Genomic DNA, 17,268 nt, shown 5'->3' on the forward strand with positions numbered 1-17,268 from the left:
CCTCCCAGGTCTTATTCCATAATCTGGGACTCTGATAATGGATTAGTCCCTTTTTCAGAAGAATAATCTAACTCTGATCATTAAAATTAGTCTGTCTATGCGGTTTACCATAGAGATCTAAAGATCTTGATACATCATCCAACAAGTAATATCTTACCCATCTGTGGAAAGGTAGAAGAAAACTGTTTGTTAGACTGATACGTGCTACATTATCATTTCATAGGACGTGAATACATTTATTCATAGTTCATATAAAACAAGTAAGTGGGGGAGAATGAGGCCCTGTGTTACCAAACCTGTTTTGGGGTAAAGTTTTCAAGCACCTAAGTGACTTGGGAATCTAAGTCCCAATTTCAAAGGAGACTTAGGTACATAAAAACCTAAATCTCATTAGCCTTCAGTGAGATGTAGATTCGTAAAGTCCAGAATTTAAAAGATATTTAAGCACCTAACTCCCATTGAAGACAATCGGAGTTAGATGTCTGAATACCTTTAAAAACCAGTGCCCAAGGCCCAGATCCTCAAACAGATGTAGGTACTTAACTCATTAAGGCACCTAAATCCCTTTGAAGTCCTGGGCCAAAGTGTCTAAGTCACTTTTGAAAATAGGATTCAGGGTCCTAAGTTATTTAGATGGTTGTAAAAATGCTAACCTTTACCTCTGACACCCAAAGCTGTGACAGCAAGATCTTGTGTCAAGAATCAAAATTAAAATGCAGTTATGTCTTTCTTTTGCCATATTCCTATACATTCATTTAGCATTTTGTATGCAGAGCATTTGAAGCATCAATAAAAATAGTACAAGGGACCTACCATCACTCAAATGTTGACCCCTGCCCCCTGACCTGTCAGTGCCCACCCACCTGTCACCTTCAGACTACCTCTGAGGTATTACTTCCGTGGTCAAGATGGACATCTGACCAGAAGCAAGAGAGTGGTATGTGACCCCTCTAAGGCCTTCTTCCGCTGCCCTCCACCAACTAGGGTGGGTTTCATCCCCACTGAGAACTGAGAGGGACAGAAAACTGCCAGTTCAACATAAAATGATCAGGATGGGCCAAATTATCTTCTCAATGCCAAAATACGCCCATTGACTTTAATGGGGAAACAGAGGCAAATGTGGCCTGACGTATTTTAAAATATCCATTGAGGATGTATTTGCCATATAAATCAATCCACTTCTACCCAGTCTTGTTAGAAAGAGGTGGGCAAGGATGGAAAGCTATAAAAGATCAAAAAGATGTGTAGCCAGGAATTTGTAGCAATAATATTATTCTTAAAATCACTATTTAGTGGCTACTTCTAATTTCAAACTACTAACTAGCCATGTCCAAAATGCAGAACCTGAGACATTTTGTAGGTCACAATGTGGAACTTACTGTCTTTTTAATTATGACTGTTTGTTAAACATTTTACTTTTATAAATATTTCTTATGTACTATGGAATCAAAGAAATGTAGGGCTGAAAGAAAACCTTGAAAGGTCATCTGGTCCAGCCCCCGGCACTGAGGCAGGACCAAGTAAACCTAGACCAACCTATTTTTTAAAACCTCCAGTGATGGGGATTCCACTGCTTCCCTTGGAAGGCTAATCCACAATTTAACTACCCATATAGTTAGAAATTTTTTCCTAATATCTACCCTAAATCTCTTTGCTGCAGAGTAAGCCCATTACTTCTTATCCTACCTTCAATGGACATGGAAAACAATTGATCACCTACTTCCTTATAACAGTCCTTAACATATTTGAAGACTGTCATCAGGTCCTCCCTCAGCTTTCTTTTCTCAAAACTAAACATGCCCATTTCTTTAAAACCTTTCCTCATAAGTCAGGTTTTCTAAACCTATCATCATTTTTGTTGCTATCCTCTGGATTCTCTCCAATTTGTCCACACCTTTCTGAAAGTTTGGTGCCCAGAATTGGGCACAGTACTCCAGCTGAGGCCTCCCTGAGGTTGTGTAGAGTGAGACAATTACCTCCCATGTCTTACATATATCAATACTGTTAATATGTCCCCAGTATCATATTAGCCTTTTTCACAACTGCATCACATAGTTTCTAAGGCAGAAAGGACCACTGTGATTATGTAGTCTGACCTCTTGAATAACAGGCCATGGAATTTCTTCAAAATAATTTCTAGAGCATATCTTTTAGAAAGACATCCAATCTTGATTGCCGTTTGATGGAGAATCTACTGCAACCCTTGGTAAATTGTTCCAATGGCTAGTTACTCTCACTGTCAAAAATGTACACCTTATTTGTCTAACTTCAACTTCCAGTCATTGGAGCACATTATACCTTTCTCTGCTAGATTAAAGAACCCATTATTAAATATTTGTTCCCCATGTAGGAACTTATATATTGTAATCAAGTCACTCCTTAACATCCTCTTTGTTAAATTAAATCAGTTGATCTCTTTGAAGTCAATCACTATAAGGCATGTTTTCTAATCCTTTAATCATTCTCATGGCTCTTCTCTGAACATTCTAATTTATCAGCATCCTTCCAGAACTGGACACAGAAGTCCAGTGCCAAATCCACAGGTAAAATAATCTCTCTATTCCTACTTGAGATTCCCAAATGTATGCATCCCAGGATCACATTAGCTATATTGGCTACAGCATCATATTGGGAGCTCATGTTCAGCTGATTATCCACCATGACCCCCAGATCTTTTTCAAAGTCACTGCTTCCCAGGATAAAGTCCCTCATTCTGTAAGTATGCTCTACATTCTTTTGTTCCTAAGTACATACATTTACATTCAGTTGTATTAAAACACATTATTTGCTTGTGCCCAGTTTACCAAGTGATCCAGATCGCTCTGAATCAGTGACCTGTCCTCTTCATTATCTACTTCTCCCCCAATTTTGTGTTATCTGCAAACATTGTTGACCCGTATTTAGTTTTTGATCTACTATAAGACCCCCAATCCTTTTATGCATTATTACTGCATAGCAGTTATTCTCCATTTTTTGCATTTGATTTTTCCTTCCTAAGTTGAAGTACTTTGCACTTGTCTGTCTTGAATTTCATCTTGTTGATTTCAGACCAATTCTCCAATTTGTCGAGGTCATTTTGAATTCTAATCCTGTCCTCCAAAGGGCTTGCAATCCCTCTAAATTTAGTGTCATCTGCAAATTTTATAAGCATACTTTCCACTCCATTATCCAAGTCATTGATGAACATATTGAATTGTACTGGGCCCATGAGTGACCCTGTGAGACCCCACTAGATACACCCTCCGAGTAGACAGTGGACCATTGATAACTGCTCTTTGCATATGGTTTTTCACCCAGTTTTGCACCTATTTTATAGTAATTTAATCTAGACCACATTTCCCTAGTTTGCTCATGAGAATGTCATGTGGGACGGTGTCAAAAGCCTTACTAAAATCAAGATTTATCATGTCTACTTCTTCTCCCCAGACACCAGGCCAGCAACACTGTCAAAAAAAGAAATTAGTTGATTTGGCATGATTTATTCTTGTTAAATCCATGCTAGCTATTCCTCAATAATTTATTCCAGCATCTTTCCAGGTATCAATGTTAGGCTGACTAGCCTATTATTCCCTGGGTCCTCATTGTTCTCCTTTTTAAACCATGACAAATTTTGTAAAGCTCTTTAAAAACTGTTCCAGCAGGTATATGTCAGTGTAGTTCCATTGACTGTGTCCTTGAATCAGCAAATCACTTTAGCATGTGCTTAACTTTAAACAAATTATCCCATCCCAAAAGAGCAAAGCATACTTAAGTGCTTTGGTAAATCAGAGCCGAAATCTCAAGACAGAGCTGCTACAGAGAAACATCTTTTCAATGCTCCAAGATCCCTTCCACCAAAAAGCATGGTCCCAACTCTCAGTCTAGACTTTTGGGCATGTCCAGGGTGTCTTCAGCAATGAATTCCTCTTCAAGGCAGAAAATGTAGTCATATAGTTATCTTAGTGAGATAGTTCTGTCTCTGTTGGCATGTTGAACACTATTGCTTTTAAAGGAATAAGTAGAGTAAGCCTTCTTTGGAGTGGGGAAACAAGAAGATGGATCACACAGAAACCTGGTTCCTAGGACAGCTGTTGTTCAGTTGGGCCCTGTCTAGAATAGGTCTTCTTTAAAAACATGTTAGCTAACTCATTTAAATTAATACGGTTTTAAATACTAGTGAAGACAGGGTTCAACAACTTAAAAAAATGTGGGAGTCTAAGGCTATGTCTTCACTGATGGCAGCAAATTCACCGCTGTCAGATTGATCTATCCCGCTCAATCGATTCAGAAGTCAGTGCAATAAAACCACCCTCTCAAGTGGCATAGCGCTGTGTCGATGGAAATGCATTTCCTGTCGGCGCAGCACAGTGAAGACACCACATAGAAGAAGAGTTACGAAGTCGATGGGAGTTACATAAGCTACTCTGTGTAGCTTGCGTAACTATTGATGACTGCTGCCAAATTTCCAGGTAAGTGTAGACCCTGGCCTAAGGCTATGTACACAGATCAATTTTTCCGGATCGATTGAGCAGCATGAAGACACATTCAATCAATCCGGAAGTCGATCTATTAAAACCACCTCCAAAAAAGCATAGCGCTGCATCAATGGGAACGCATTTCCTGTCAGCGCAGCACAGTGGAGGTGGTGCGCTAAAGGGAAGTAACGAAGTTGATGGGAGTTACGCAAGCTACTCTGTGTAGCTTCCATAACTCCCGTCGACTGCCACCGAATTTTGCCAGCAGTATAGACCTGCCCTAAGGTTGACTATGACGAGCTAACACATTTTAAAGGTGTTAAACCCTCTCTGCACTAGTAGTGAAAGCTTGTTAATAAAAATGTGTTAACCAAAACATTTTTAAACACAATCAGTTTTCCAAGTCAAGACATGCCCTTGGTATGTTGTGTAATATGATCCTGGTGAGTAAAGTGAGATATGAATTATTTAGGAATTGCACTGTTTAACATTATTGCAAATATGTCCGAGAGCTGATGGTTACTTGCAATCTGAAATCCATAATACATTAAAAATGTAAAAGAAGTTTTTCCACTTGCATTGTTTTATATGGCACTGATCAGCACAATCATTTCTTTGTGGATCTCTGAAGACAGAGAGGCAACAGTCCCATGTGTATTTGTTTCAAATAAAATCAATTCCAAATTTTCCCATTGGAATCCGCAAATGACCAGGAAAAAGCCTGCTGTAGCTTTCATTTATGTGAGAGCCAGGTCAGCTTACAAAAACAAGGAAGAAAATTCTTCTGGTCAGGATTCCCTAGGAGGGGCTGTTGGTGCTTCCCCTTAATATTTTGCTTGCTAATAATGAAGCACATTGCAATAAGTATTTATAATATGTAAGGGATTTATATTCTTCTTTACCATTTATTCCACAATCCTCATCATACATAAAAAGACCTTTTGAGAGTTATTCAAACCTGTTAGTTTCCATCCAGCACTGGATCTAAGGCAAAGGGTAAATCTGTAACATCTGTGATTCATTGAGAGATCAAATTCCATAAATATTTAACACAAGCACATTCCCAGGAAGTAAGAGGCTCAGATGTAATTGCATTCTGGCTGAAATTCATTGTAGATTGGCATTTATGTAGACATTTGAACGCTTTAGTCCAGAGTTCATCTGAGAAGAGGCATTTTTCCAAACCATATTCCACACACCCTTGGAGAAGGCAAAATTTATCTCCCAAATAACACAGAGAGTTTAAGACATGAAGACTCCACCTACCGTTGAATCAAACTTCCCTTCTATTGTATTAAAATGAAATCAAGTTCAAAGGTCCATGATTTTGAGTTGTTTCCCTTTACATCTAAGCTGGATAAAAATGATTACCAAGTCTCACAAACAAAAGGTCAGAATTTACAGTTCCCAGGGCAAGACTCTCTCCTGTACCAGAGCTCTGTGCAGTTCACTGTGACAAACAACATGGTGGGTGCCTATTCAGTCATGTCTGCTATTCCAAGTGGAACTTATGAACTACACAGAACTAAAGTGCAATTGTTATGCTGAGGAGAACTTGAAAATAACTCATCCTTAACTTTATTTACCTGTCACACCTTTTACACAAGATACCACATTTGCTAACTTCTGAATGTATTTGTGTTTGAACAAGACTTTGCTCCCTCACAGTCCATTTCCACATCCTACGTGATCCTGCAAAGAAGTGAGGAGGGCTGAGATGGAAGGCATATCCACATTAATGTAGGTCACCCCTATTTTGGCCAGTAAGGTCACTCATTGCATGTGGTACCATGCATTCCCTCTGCAAAGGCTGCACAAGTTACCTTTATGGCAAGTTCACACCCCCAGCGGTTTAGGGACCAATAAACCAGGTCCAAGAACTAAACAAAGGTCTCTCTTATATGGCAGTGTGCAGCACTCACCACAGGGTACTGGGCCCACCCAGGAATTGCCATATGCCTAATTCCAGTTATTTTTATGGGACTTCTTGTTATTGTGAAAGATATTCAGACCTAGATGTGTATCTTTGATTCTGATGCTTTCATGTTGTATCACTTTTTAAAATCTATGCTATGAGAACTAATGTAAATTAATTTTTCATGTCACATTATGTTGAAAATGTCTATCACCTCAGCCAACTTGCAAACCCAGTATATAAGTCATTTGCTTTAAATAGAATTGAAAAAAGTAACACCGGATATGTCTTGGAGTATTTTAGAACACACTAGAGATCTAAGAGGGCTATAAGAAACAACAGGAAGGAGATTAACACTTTGTGAAATTTCAAATGATTAACACAAATAACCAAGTAGAGTGAGGGGAATAAAGTGTCACCTTTTAAAATCTTCAGCCAGTTTTGGTTTTCAGATGAACAATTCAGATGGAACTACATGTGAATTCATTCCCCCTGTATTCATACATTAACCTAAATAAATTTTAGTATAAGATGCATTTCAAATTTCTCATGATATAAAGTCAAATCCTCAGTTGGTGTAAATGGCAGCAGCTCCCCTGAAGTCAATGCAACTACACTGATTTGCACTTGTTAGGGTCTGGTTCATGGTGTCTATTTGTCTGGTCCTTTGTAATCCACATGCTAACCATTCTACTAAAACAATAATAATAAAAACCACCTTTTTCCTCTCTCTCTCTCTCTCTCTCAGCTTACTGATCATTTATCTTTTTTGTTCAGCATTAGTTTTTCTATTAGATTAGCACCACAAACTCTTCAGGGCAGGAACTATCTTACTATGTGTATGTAGAATGTCTAGCATGAAGGGGCTTTGAATTTAGTTAGAAGCATGCAGGAGCTTCAGTAATACTGCTACTGAATATGGAAGGACTTAAAAAAGAATGAAAGTTTGAACTGGAATTTTAGTTCAGGTTTTAATTATTTAATTCTTCCACTTAGAAACTGTATATCGTATGGACGTAACCTGCTGCAATAATTTATGCTACATTTTGTAGGAAATGCAGCATCAGCTGAATGGTGCAAACTGCTCTAGGGCAGACAAGAAACTGGTCTTTCATCTCCACCTGACTCCTGCTTATGCAATCTGTGTTGTCACAATTGCTGTGTTCATAAGAGCAGCGACAAAAGGTCATCACAGCTCATTAGCACCTCACAAAGAAAGAAAACCCACAAAGTACTTATGAGTTGTTAGACTTGCTAATTTAACATAGTTCTTTATTCCATTAAAAAAATGCTCAAAATGTTTTGGTTTGAGTGGTTTTGTTGTCTGAGAGGGCAGGAGGGGGCATTGGGGTGGGTTTCTGGCTTGATTTCCTTTCTTTGATGATGGGATCATGTTTGTCTGTGATAGGGAAGATGTTGACTCTAAGAACTGTGAAAAAGAGATGTTCTGGAAAATCAACACAACCAACAATCTAGAAGGGAAGCAAAATCAAAAGATAATTCCCACAAGCAATGCCTGCTGGGCTTTTTCTATAAAAAAAGGAAGGGACAGAAAATATAGAAATAATATCTGCAGGATCTCCTCCAAGCACCATGCTTGTGAGGCACTCTGAGGTCCACCAGATGCGTATATAGACACATATGTACACCCTGCTGGTAACCTATTGCTGCATATCCATGAAGACTGTCTCTTTCACCCCATTGTGAAATACCTATACCAGTGGTTCCCAACCTTTTTGGCTCGAGAGCCACAAATATCACTTTTACAACCCTGAAGGGCCACCAGTCTATCAACTCATAGAAAATGTACTGACATATACACCATTAAGGACTACAAATCACTACATATTTAAAGTAAAGATTTTGATGCTACTGTGCTCATTTTCACATTTACTATTTTACACCTACAAGTTACCCACAGTATGTCACACACCCACAGACAAAGCACTAGTGTAGATGAGTGATTGTCATTACACAGTAAAGCACATGGCCTGGCAGCTAAGTCACAGTGGGTGACCTGCTAAATGCAGGCCAAACTGGAAGGCATGGATTTTTAGAGTCCTGCCCCTCCTCAAGCATAGTGGGCCCTGGCTGCTCTGCTAGCAGCTCCCCCCACCCTCCCCACTGCAGCCGGATGTAAGGAGTTCAGGAAGGAGGCTGTCTTGCTGATCTTCTGTCCCTCTGGCTATAGCAGGGAAGCCACACACATCCTGTAGCCCTGTGTGTTCCACCTGGGTCCCTAGGCCAGGGGGCCGGGAGATCACAGCTCCCCTCCCTCTGGCTCCAGCAGGGACCCAGCACCTAGGGACCCAGATGGACTGCTTTGCTGTACTTCCTGCTACAAGCTGGGGGAGGGGAGCGCTGATCTCCCATCCTCTTGTCTGCAGCAAGAAGCCTGCACCAGTCATGTAACCTGTGGCAACGCACTCCACCTGGGTCCTTAAGCAGTGGTTCCCTTCTGCAGCCAGCGAGAAGGGAGCAGTGGGCCACTTTGAAAGACCCCACGAGCCACTTTTGGCCCCCAGGCCACAGTTTGGGAGCCACTGACCTAAGCCATCCAGTTCCCTCACATGTTGTACTGTTATTCAGATAATTCTTTTGAGCGATGGTCTTTTGACAGATACTCCCCTGTATCTATTTCATGATGCAACTGTGCAGCTTACTGTCTTAGCCCACCCCCACTCCCCCAAAACGATTCTGTCCTCCCCATGGACATTTTTATCCTCATTTTACATGCCGCAACATCCCCATTCGGATAATGGAGACACTGCATAGGATGTTTTTGAAAAGGAAAGCTTTGGTAAAATGAAATTGAGTAGGTGGGGTACATTTTCCTAAATCTCCTGGAGAGAAAAATGTTTAGACATGAAGTGTAAAGGGATGATTCTTCTGCAGCTTCACAGTGTCTGCAGTACAGCATTCACCTACTAATTTTTTCAGGTTCATTTTTCTTTAAGCAGCTGCTAAATGACTATATCTAGAGTGATGTCACATTAAACAGCAGCTTTTAAATCAGTGCATCATTTCCTTTTCTTCAGCCCTTGCAAATCATTCTTGGAATCATGAGGAACTAGATTCAAACAGAACCTATTTTACGATACACCCAATAAGCATTTACACATTGCAGAGCTTTAACTGATATGATACGGTCAAAAGTTCAACAGAATGTCCATGAAATGAGCCTTTAAAAATGTATTATCACTGGAGGAATATAGATTGCTTCACTGCCTGAGTCAACAATTAGCTAGTAGAGAATAACAATTGTGATCATACAAATTAAAATAATGAAGGGGTTTTGGACGGATAACGTTAGGATATTGTTGCCCAATATCATATACTTCTGTCATTCATTATTATGGATCACTTTCCACAACTTCTCATACGGTATGTACATCAAGTAAGACCTAAAAGAACCCATTGTACCTTTCCTGCAGCAAAGGTCACAAGATCTGAGGGTGACAGTTCCTAAGAAAAACAGTGTCTTTTTCTTTTCTTTTTTTTTTTTTCTCAAATAAAATATGTGGTACAAATCTTCAGATAATGTAAATCCATTGAAGTGACTCATGCTAGACCTAGCTAAGGACATAGGCTTATATTTTTAAAAGTGCTTGGTTGCTTTTATGTGAGAAAGCACTGCTACTAAATTCTTAGAGCCCTGTTGAGACTGTCTGATGCTTTTACAGTGGCATGAAAACAATGATCTCACATTTTCAGTGCTGTGCCTGAAATAGGCAAGATCGTATAGTAGTTAGAGCAGCAGGGCTTGGAGCCAGGAACTCCTAGTGCTGCACTCCACTCTTTGTTTGGAAAATCTAAATATCTGGTAGTTCATTCCATTTTAGCTTCCAAACAATTATGTAGCATTCAGAAAGGTAAAAAGCCTTCATGCACAATTCTTTATTTTTAGGAGATCTTTCAGAAAATAGTTATAAAGCGGACAGGAGGATTTTGCACCATTTCAAACTGCTTTGCAATAACATTAACGTTGTGACAAGAACCAACAAAGTCAGGAAACTCGGAGTTATGTTAATAGTGCTTATTAATTAACACTGACATGAAGAAAGCATATTTTGCTCTGATTTTTATGACTTTATGCTGAAAAGACCTTATATACTAATCCAAGTTTCAGCTCACAGCAAATTTCTATTAACAAGATGTAAAACCCTGAAAATATGAACATTGAGGAACCTTGACTATAATGTAAGAGGCAAAATTGTTTTGGATTTGAATTAGACTCACTATCTCCCTGATCATGTGATATCCTTTACTTCAAAATAGACTAGTTCCTGGCCATCTTCATTTTGTGTTCCTGGTCCAGCCACTCCTGGGAATAATATGAGAACAGGCTGCTATACTATTTTGATGCCAGCCCATCCATTAGCTGGTAGGAATAGCCATTGTAAGAGGAAGGGAGATAGAGGGAAGAGATGTACAAATAAAAATCAATATAGTAACAGTATTTCATCAAACAATACAACATGGACATTTGTAAAACTATGGCCAGAATTCCCACCAACTAAATATCAGAAACACCAAACAGTGAATCAAACAACACAGATCTTATAACATTTTCCCCTACACTCAACTGCACAATAGAATCTACAGAGGAGACTATGTGTGAGAGGAAATGCTGTTTTAACAATATTACCACCTGCTCAGATGTCTTGGAACACCACAAGATCTTAAGGGAGCATGTAATGGAGAGCATCTTATCTCCTGCTTCAAGCTCGCCCACCTCAGTACTGTCCCTCAAAGACACATGCATCCCTGCATGTTAATACTTAGCTTCCATATAGAACTTTTCATCTCTAGTTCTCAAAGCATTTTGCAATAGAAGACTTTATCCGCATTTTACAGATAGAGAAACTGATGCACACAGAAGCTATGTTCAGACTGACAGCGGCAAAATCGCCACTGCCAGATCGATCTTTCTTGATCAATTGAGCGGTCAGTGAGACCTGCTCAATCAGTCAGGAAGTCAACTGAGTAAGTCTACCCCCTCAAGTAGCGTAGCGTTGAACCGACAGGAACACGGCTCAGCACAGTGAGAACAGCGCACAGAAAGGAAGCAGAGCAGTCGACGTCAGTTACGCAAACTACTATGTGTAGTTTGCGTAACTCCCGTCAATTGCCGCCGAATTGCGCGGTAAGTGTGAACCAGCCCAGAGATTATAGGTCACATAGTAGGTCAGTGGCAAAGCTAGATGCAGAACCCAGATCTCCTGATTCCCAATCGACATGAAGGTGCATTTGGGGCTGGGGAAAGGGGAAGCATGCTGTCTTGGCTATAATTTTGGTCCTCTCCAGGTCATGAAACAGAAGGAACCATGAGGCCTATAATTTGTACACTATAATCAAATCAGTTGTTGAAAAAGAAAACACACTGTGTTCTGTTTCTACAAAGAGAATTTGGAAGTTAAACAAAAACCACATACTCATTTCACTGCACCAAACTGGCATTACGATACAACTAAACAAATCTCCAAAGTACCTAAATACAAAGATCTGATGCAAATTATTTTCCGGTGGAATCAGTGTCAGGTTTTGTTGCTTTGCAGGACAAGGAGAACTGCATCTGGGGCTCCACGTGATACAATAAGGTAAGTGCTGAAGCAAAAGAATGGATGTAAACCAGTTTTTTGCATCTGAAGCGTTAAGGTACTTACTCCCCTCGCCTCTCTGTATGCATGTGTAGTTCCCATGGGTGTTAATAGTAAATAAGTGCATGAATTAAGGTTTGAATATACTGAAAAGAGGTGCATTATTGATTTTATTGCTATATCTGTTTCTTATATAGTTGGTTCTGCTCCTTTGCTGCTCCTGCCATCCATGCTGGAAGCAACTGCTCAGTATGAGATGGTTGGACGAAGAAGTACGATGTGCAAGATCACCAGATAATACTATCAGGGTTGCAATCCACACCTAAAACTCATGCCAGCATCACCAAGAATCACAAACCTTTCGGCAAGCCTGGGATGACTTTTTGAGGTCAGCTAAGCCAATATAGGAATTCAGTGAAACATGAGAGGTTTTTACTGAGTTTGATCTTAGGATTCAGCTGTTTGAGAGATTGCCTGTGTGTGTGTTTGTGTAGTAATGGGTAAAACTGCCACAGTTGAGGTCATCTGAGCTACTTGAGCCAGCAATATTTTCCTGATATAAATGTGAGAGGGCTGGCGGCAAGACATTTTCAGTGAGGGGCCTTTTGCCTTGGCTTTCAATTTCTTCCCTGGTCCACCTGAATCTAACTGTGATGGCCAGTTGGCTAGGAAATAGACATAAAATATTTGGATTTTGAGACATATTTTACAGTATTTTGTTTTAGTTAAACTGTAATAATAATAATAATATCTTTTTGCTGTGAACAAGTCTCTGTCTCCGTCTCTCTTGCTCTCCATTTCCCTGTCTGCCCAAGAAAAGAACTAAGGAAAGCAGCTTGTAATTGTAACACTTCTATGGCTGCATGGGCTACATGACTATCTGTGAAGAGGCAATACAGACCTCTACATTTAAGCTTGGTTAAGGCTAGATATTGTGCCTTTTGGGAACAGCCTGGAGCAAGGAGTGAGATATAAATTACGCTACCACAAAATACATTGTGCCCAGGGACATACAATTTCATCCTCCTTCCCCTTTGCTTGGGGGAAGGGACAATAACTTGCTACTGGCCTATACCAGCAACATATAACACCACCCCTCACGTGGGTCAGTGAATGAGGGGAGGTTGTTCCTCCCTACTCCCTCCTCCCTATTTTTCCCTTCATGCCTAGACCCAAGGTCCAGGTAGTGCATGCAAAGGCACAAGGCACAAAGTTCTTATTGCACTGCATGGGCATATAATCCAAATCACAATTTAGATTTAAGAATTTCTGTTAGATGTAATATAGCAAACAAGAAACTTTGGACTTGCAGTTAACATTGATACTATGTATAGATATTCCAAGGGCTATTAATGTGTTTAAATAACCTAGGCTTTTAAAAACATGGAAATGAACAACTAAGAAGGGAGACAGACATTCAGATACACTTTCTGATTGTAAAATGGAACATTAGGGGGAAAGGTGAAAAACTGGGAGGGATGTGGTCGAGAGCTTACCACAGTCAAGGTGAGAGGTGCTGACAAGTGCTTTTTGCAGAGGGAATGGTGTGGAAAGGACATGTTTTTGTGATATTAATGAGTAGGAAGAGACTGGGACTTAAAGCTAATGGGAATCTTTCCTTCAATGTTAGTTAGATCCGGCCGCTAGTGAAGACTGAATATTGGGAGGAGAAGGAGAAAGAATAATCAAAGATCGCTATGAAACTGCAAGCCTAGGAGACAGGAAGAGGAGGGGAGCTTTCGATATGGAGTGAAGGGAGATATAGGAAAGGAATCAGAAGACAAGTCAAGAGACTTTGAGTTTCAGAGGAAGGTGGGACATTTGAGAAGCAATTGGAAATGTGAGAAAGAAGGAGAAGCTGTGTGGGTAAGGCAGTAGCTTTAAGAATCCTGGATGTAATACGAAACGCATTCAAGTCAATGGGATCTTTCCACTGACTTGAAAGGGCTTTAGAGCAGGCACCCTCTGCATTAGGTAATAATTGAAACCTGGGAGAGGATGAGGTTGCCAAGGAAGAGTGTGTAGAAGGAGGTGAGGAGGCAGTTTGACTATAACCCTGAGAGGTGCCAGCATAAAGGAGAGAAAGAAGGAGAAATATTTATGCAGCGCTTTTCATCTTCAAAACAGTTAACAAACATTTAAAATCTTTAATAACAATATATGCCTTATATCATATGGACATCTGTATAAAACATATTGGACAAAATTGTAATGTCCTTACTCTCCTTCCTTGCTTACCTTCCCCCATAAGCAATCCTATCGGTTTCAATGGAACTAATTGGGGAGTAAGTTATTACTGAATGTTACTAAGGACATCAGAACCTGGTAAATATTATAAACGGTGTTATTTACATGTATTTTTATCATGACATTTGGCATTAATTTTTCTATAAAATAGCAAACGTTGCATGACTTGTTTAGACACTTTAAAAGATTGATGCACTGAATTGGCAGAAATTGCTTCTCATGAGCATCTTGTTTCTGTGTAATGACAGTGCAGAATGTCATGTGGTATGGGAGGAATTTATTTCTTATATAAAGAAAAACAGATGTGCAAGAGAGAGGGACATGAGCTATCTTAGGAGCTGTTGTGGATTAAGTGGTGTAACAGATCAGCGGGCTGTTTTTTGTAAACTGTGTTGAGGTAAAAGCTGGGAAACTGAGTCACAGGTCCACCCAATTTAGACTTTATTTTTGCCTTTATTTGTACAATTCCAGTCAGAATTATTGTCACCTATAGTGGCTGGACATACATTTATGCCAGACAAATAATAAGATACAAGACAGAATTGGTAAAGGAGCCAAGTTACCACATTCCATGACATCTGGAAGTCCTCCTGTCTTCTTGATGGTTGTTATCTCCCCTGACCTCTTTTTCTGATCCTTGAGTTTCATTCTTCAGTTTCTGGTCTGGTGTTTCTCCAGTTTGGGCCCATGTTCACTTAGATCTTGTATACATTCCTACATTACAGATTATTTAATCTTTATCCATCTGGCTTTTAACACACTAACCCTTTGGGTTTCAGATAACTCATACTTGATGCATGGGCAAGCTTCAGTTATCCAGCTTCTTTATTTTGTCTGCTTATTTTGCAGGTTCAGTGTCATGTTGGTTTTTTGTGTCACCCTGCCCCGGGTCTTCTCAGTAAAAAAGGCTTCTTGTTGTAACAGGTTTGTTTATTTTCACCCCAAAACTTCCAGTTCTGTCTGCAATAACATCACTTTAAGAAGATTAGCAATTCTATGTAAAAGAATTGGCAAAACCACACTTATGCCAGCAAGGCGTGGCCTCAGTGTTACCTCATCTGTACTCATTCACTATCCATAATCACAAATCACTGTGAATATAGCTATCAAAGTTCTGAATCTTACCATTCTCAATTCTTCATTTTATATTTCAGTATTATAACTCTATATATGTTATCCCTTTCTAATCTGTTAGAAGAGGAGGAGAGTTATGAAAAACATGATGTTTCTTTAAAGTTAACACTTATCTTCTGTAAACATGGCTTTTCATTTAAAGTCCAGTTTTCTTTGTGAATCACTACAAAAGAATCTTCATTATACATTTTCCTGTGAATATGTTTTGAGGAAGTGTCTCAATTTTTGGACCTGGATATTTAGTTGCTTTTAATGGTACCCCAACAAGTGCTTGTTTTGTGTCACTCATGTATAATTTTGAATCGGTATTTTAAAAATCAATAAAGATGCCTAATTTTCAAAGCTATTGAGCTGCACAACTCCTGTTAACTTCAATGAGCATTAGAAAGGCTCAACAGCTCTGAAAATCAAGCTCATCCACTTAAGAAAAAGCCTTCCTTGATTTTGTTTTTCCTTCTCCATCCTGGTTAGAAATAATAAACTCCCTAAATAATAAACTTATAATAAACTACACAGACACACACCCCGAGCCCCGACCAGGGTTATTCTATCTGCTACCTAAGATCCACAAACCTGGGAATCCTGGACACCCTATCATCTCAGGCATTTGCACTCTCACTACAGGTCTATCAGGCTATATAGACTCTCTCCTCAGACCCTATGCCACCAGCACTCCTAGCTATCTTCGTGATACCACTGACTTCCTGAGAAAACTACAACCCATTAGTTATCTCCCAGAAAATACCATCCTAGCCACTATGGATGTAGAAGCTCTCTACACTAACATTCCACATAAAGATGGACTTCAAGCCATCAAAAACACTCTCCCAGATGATCATATTTCACATCTCACAGTTGAACTTTGTGACTTTGTCCTGACCACAACAACTTCAGATTTGGAACCAATCTATACCTCCGAGTCAGTGGCACAACTATGGGCACCCGCATCGCCCCACAGTATTTCAACATTTTTATGGCTGACATCGAACAATGCTTCCTCAAAACTCGTCCCTTAACACCTCTTCTTTACCTACGCTACATTGATGACATTTTCTTCATCTGGACCTATTGGAAAGAATCCCTCGAAGATTTCCACCGGGATTTTAATAATTTCCATCCCACTATCAACCTCAGCCTGGACCTGTCCACACAAGAAATCCACTTCCTGGACACTACAATAAAAATAAAGGATGGGCACATTAATACCACCCTATACCGAAAACCAACTGACCACAATGCATACCTTCATACCTCCAGCTTCCACCCTGGACACATTACACAATACATTGTCTACAGCCAAGCCTTAAGATACAACCAGATTTGTTCTGATCCCTTAGACAGAGACAAACACCTACAGGATCTCTATGAAACATTCCTAAAACTACAATACCCACCTGGAGAAGTAAAGAAACAAACTGACAGAGCCAGATGGGTACCCAGAAGTCACCTACTACAGGACAGACCCAACAAAGAAAACAACAGAACCCCACTGGTCACCACCTACAGTCCCCAGCTAAAATCTCTCCAGCACATCATTAAAGATCTACAACCTATCCTAGCAGATGATCCATCTCTCGCTCAGGCAGTGGGCGGCAGACCCATCCTGGCTTACAGACAGCCCCCCAACCTGAAGCAAATACTCACCAGCAACCATACACCCTACAAAAAATCCGACCCAGGAACCTATCCCTGCAACAAACCCCGTTGTCAGCTCTGCCCACACATCGTCTCTAATGTCATCATCACTGGTCTTAACCACATCAATCACACCATAAGGGGCTCAATTCACCTGCATATCCACTAATGTTATATATGCCATCATGTGCCAGCAATGCCCCTCTGCCGTGTACATCAGCCAAACTGGACTATCACTATGCAGAAGGATAAATGGACACAAATCAGACATAAAAAATAACAA

This window comes from Emydura macquarii, unplaced genomic scaffold (genome assembly GCF_026122565.2).
Source record: "Emydura macquarii macquarii isolate MOO-44397 ecotype Brisbane River unplaced genomic scaffold, CSIRO-AGI_Emac_v2 contig_2897, whole genome shotgun sequence".
Classification (NCBI taxonomy): Eukaryota; Metazoa; Chordata; order Testudines; family Chelidae; genus Emydura; species Emydura macquarii.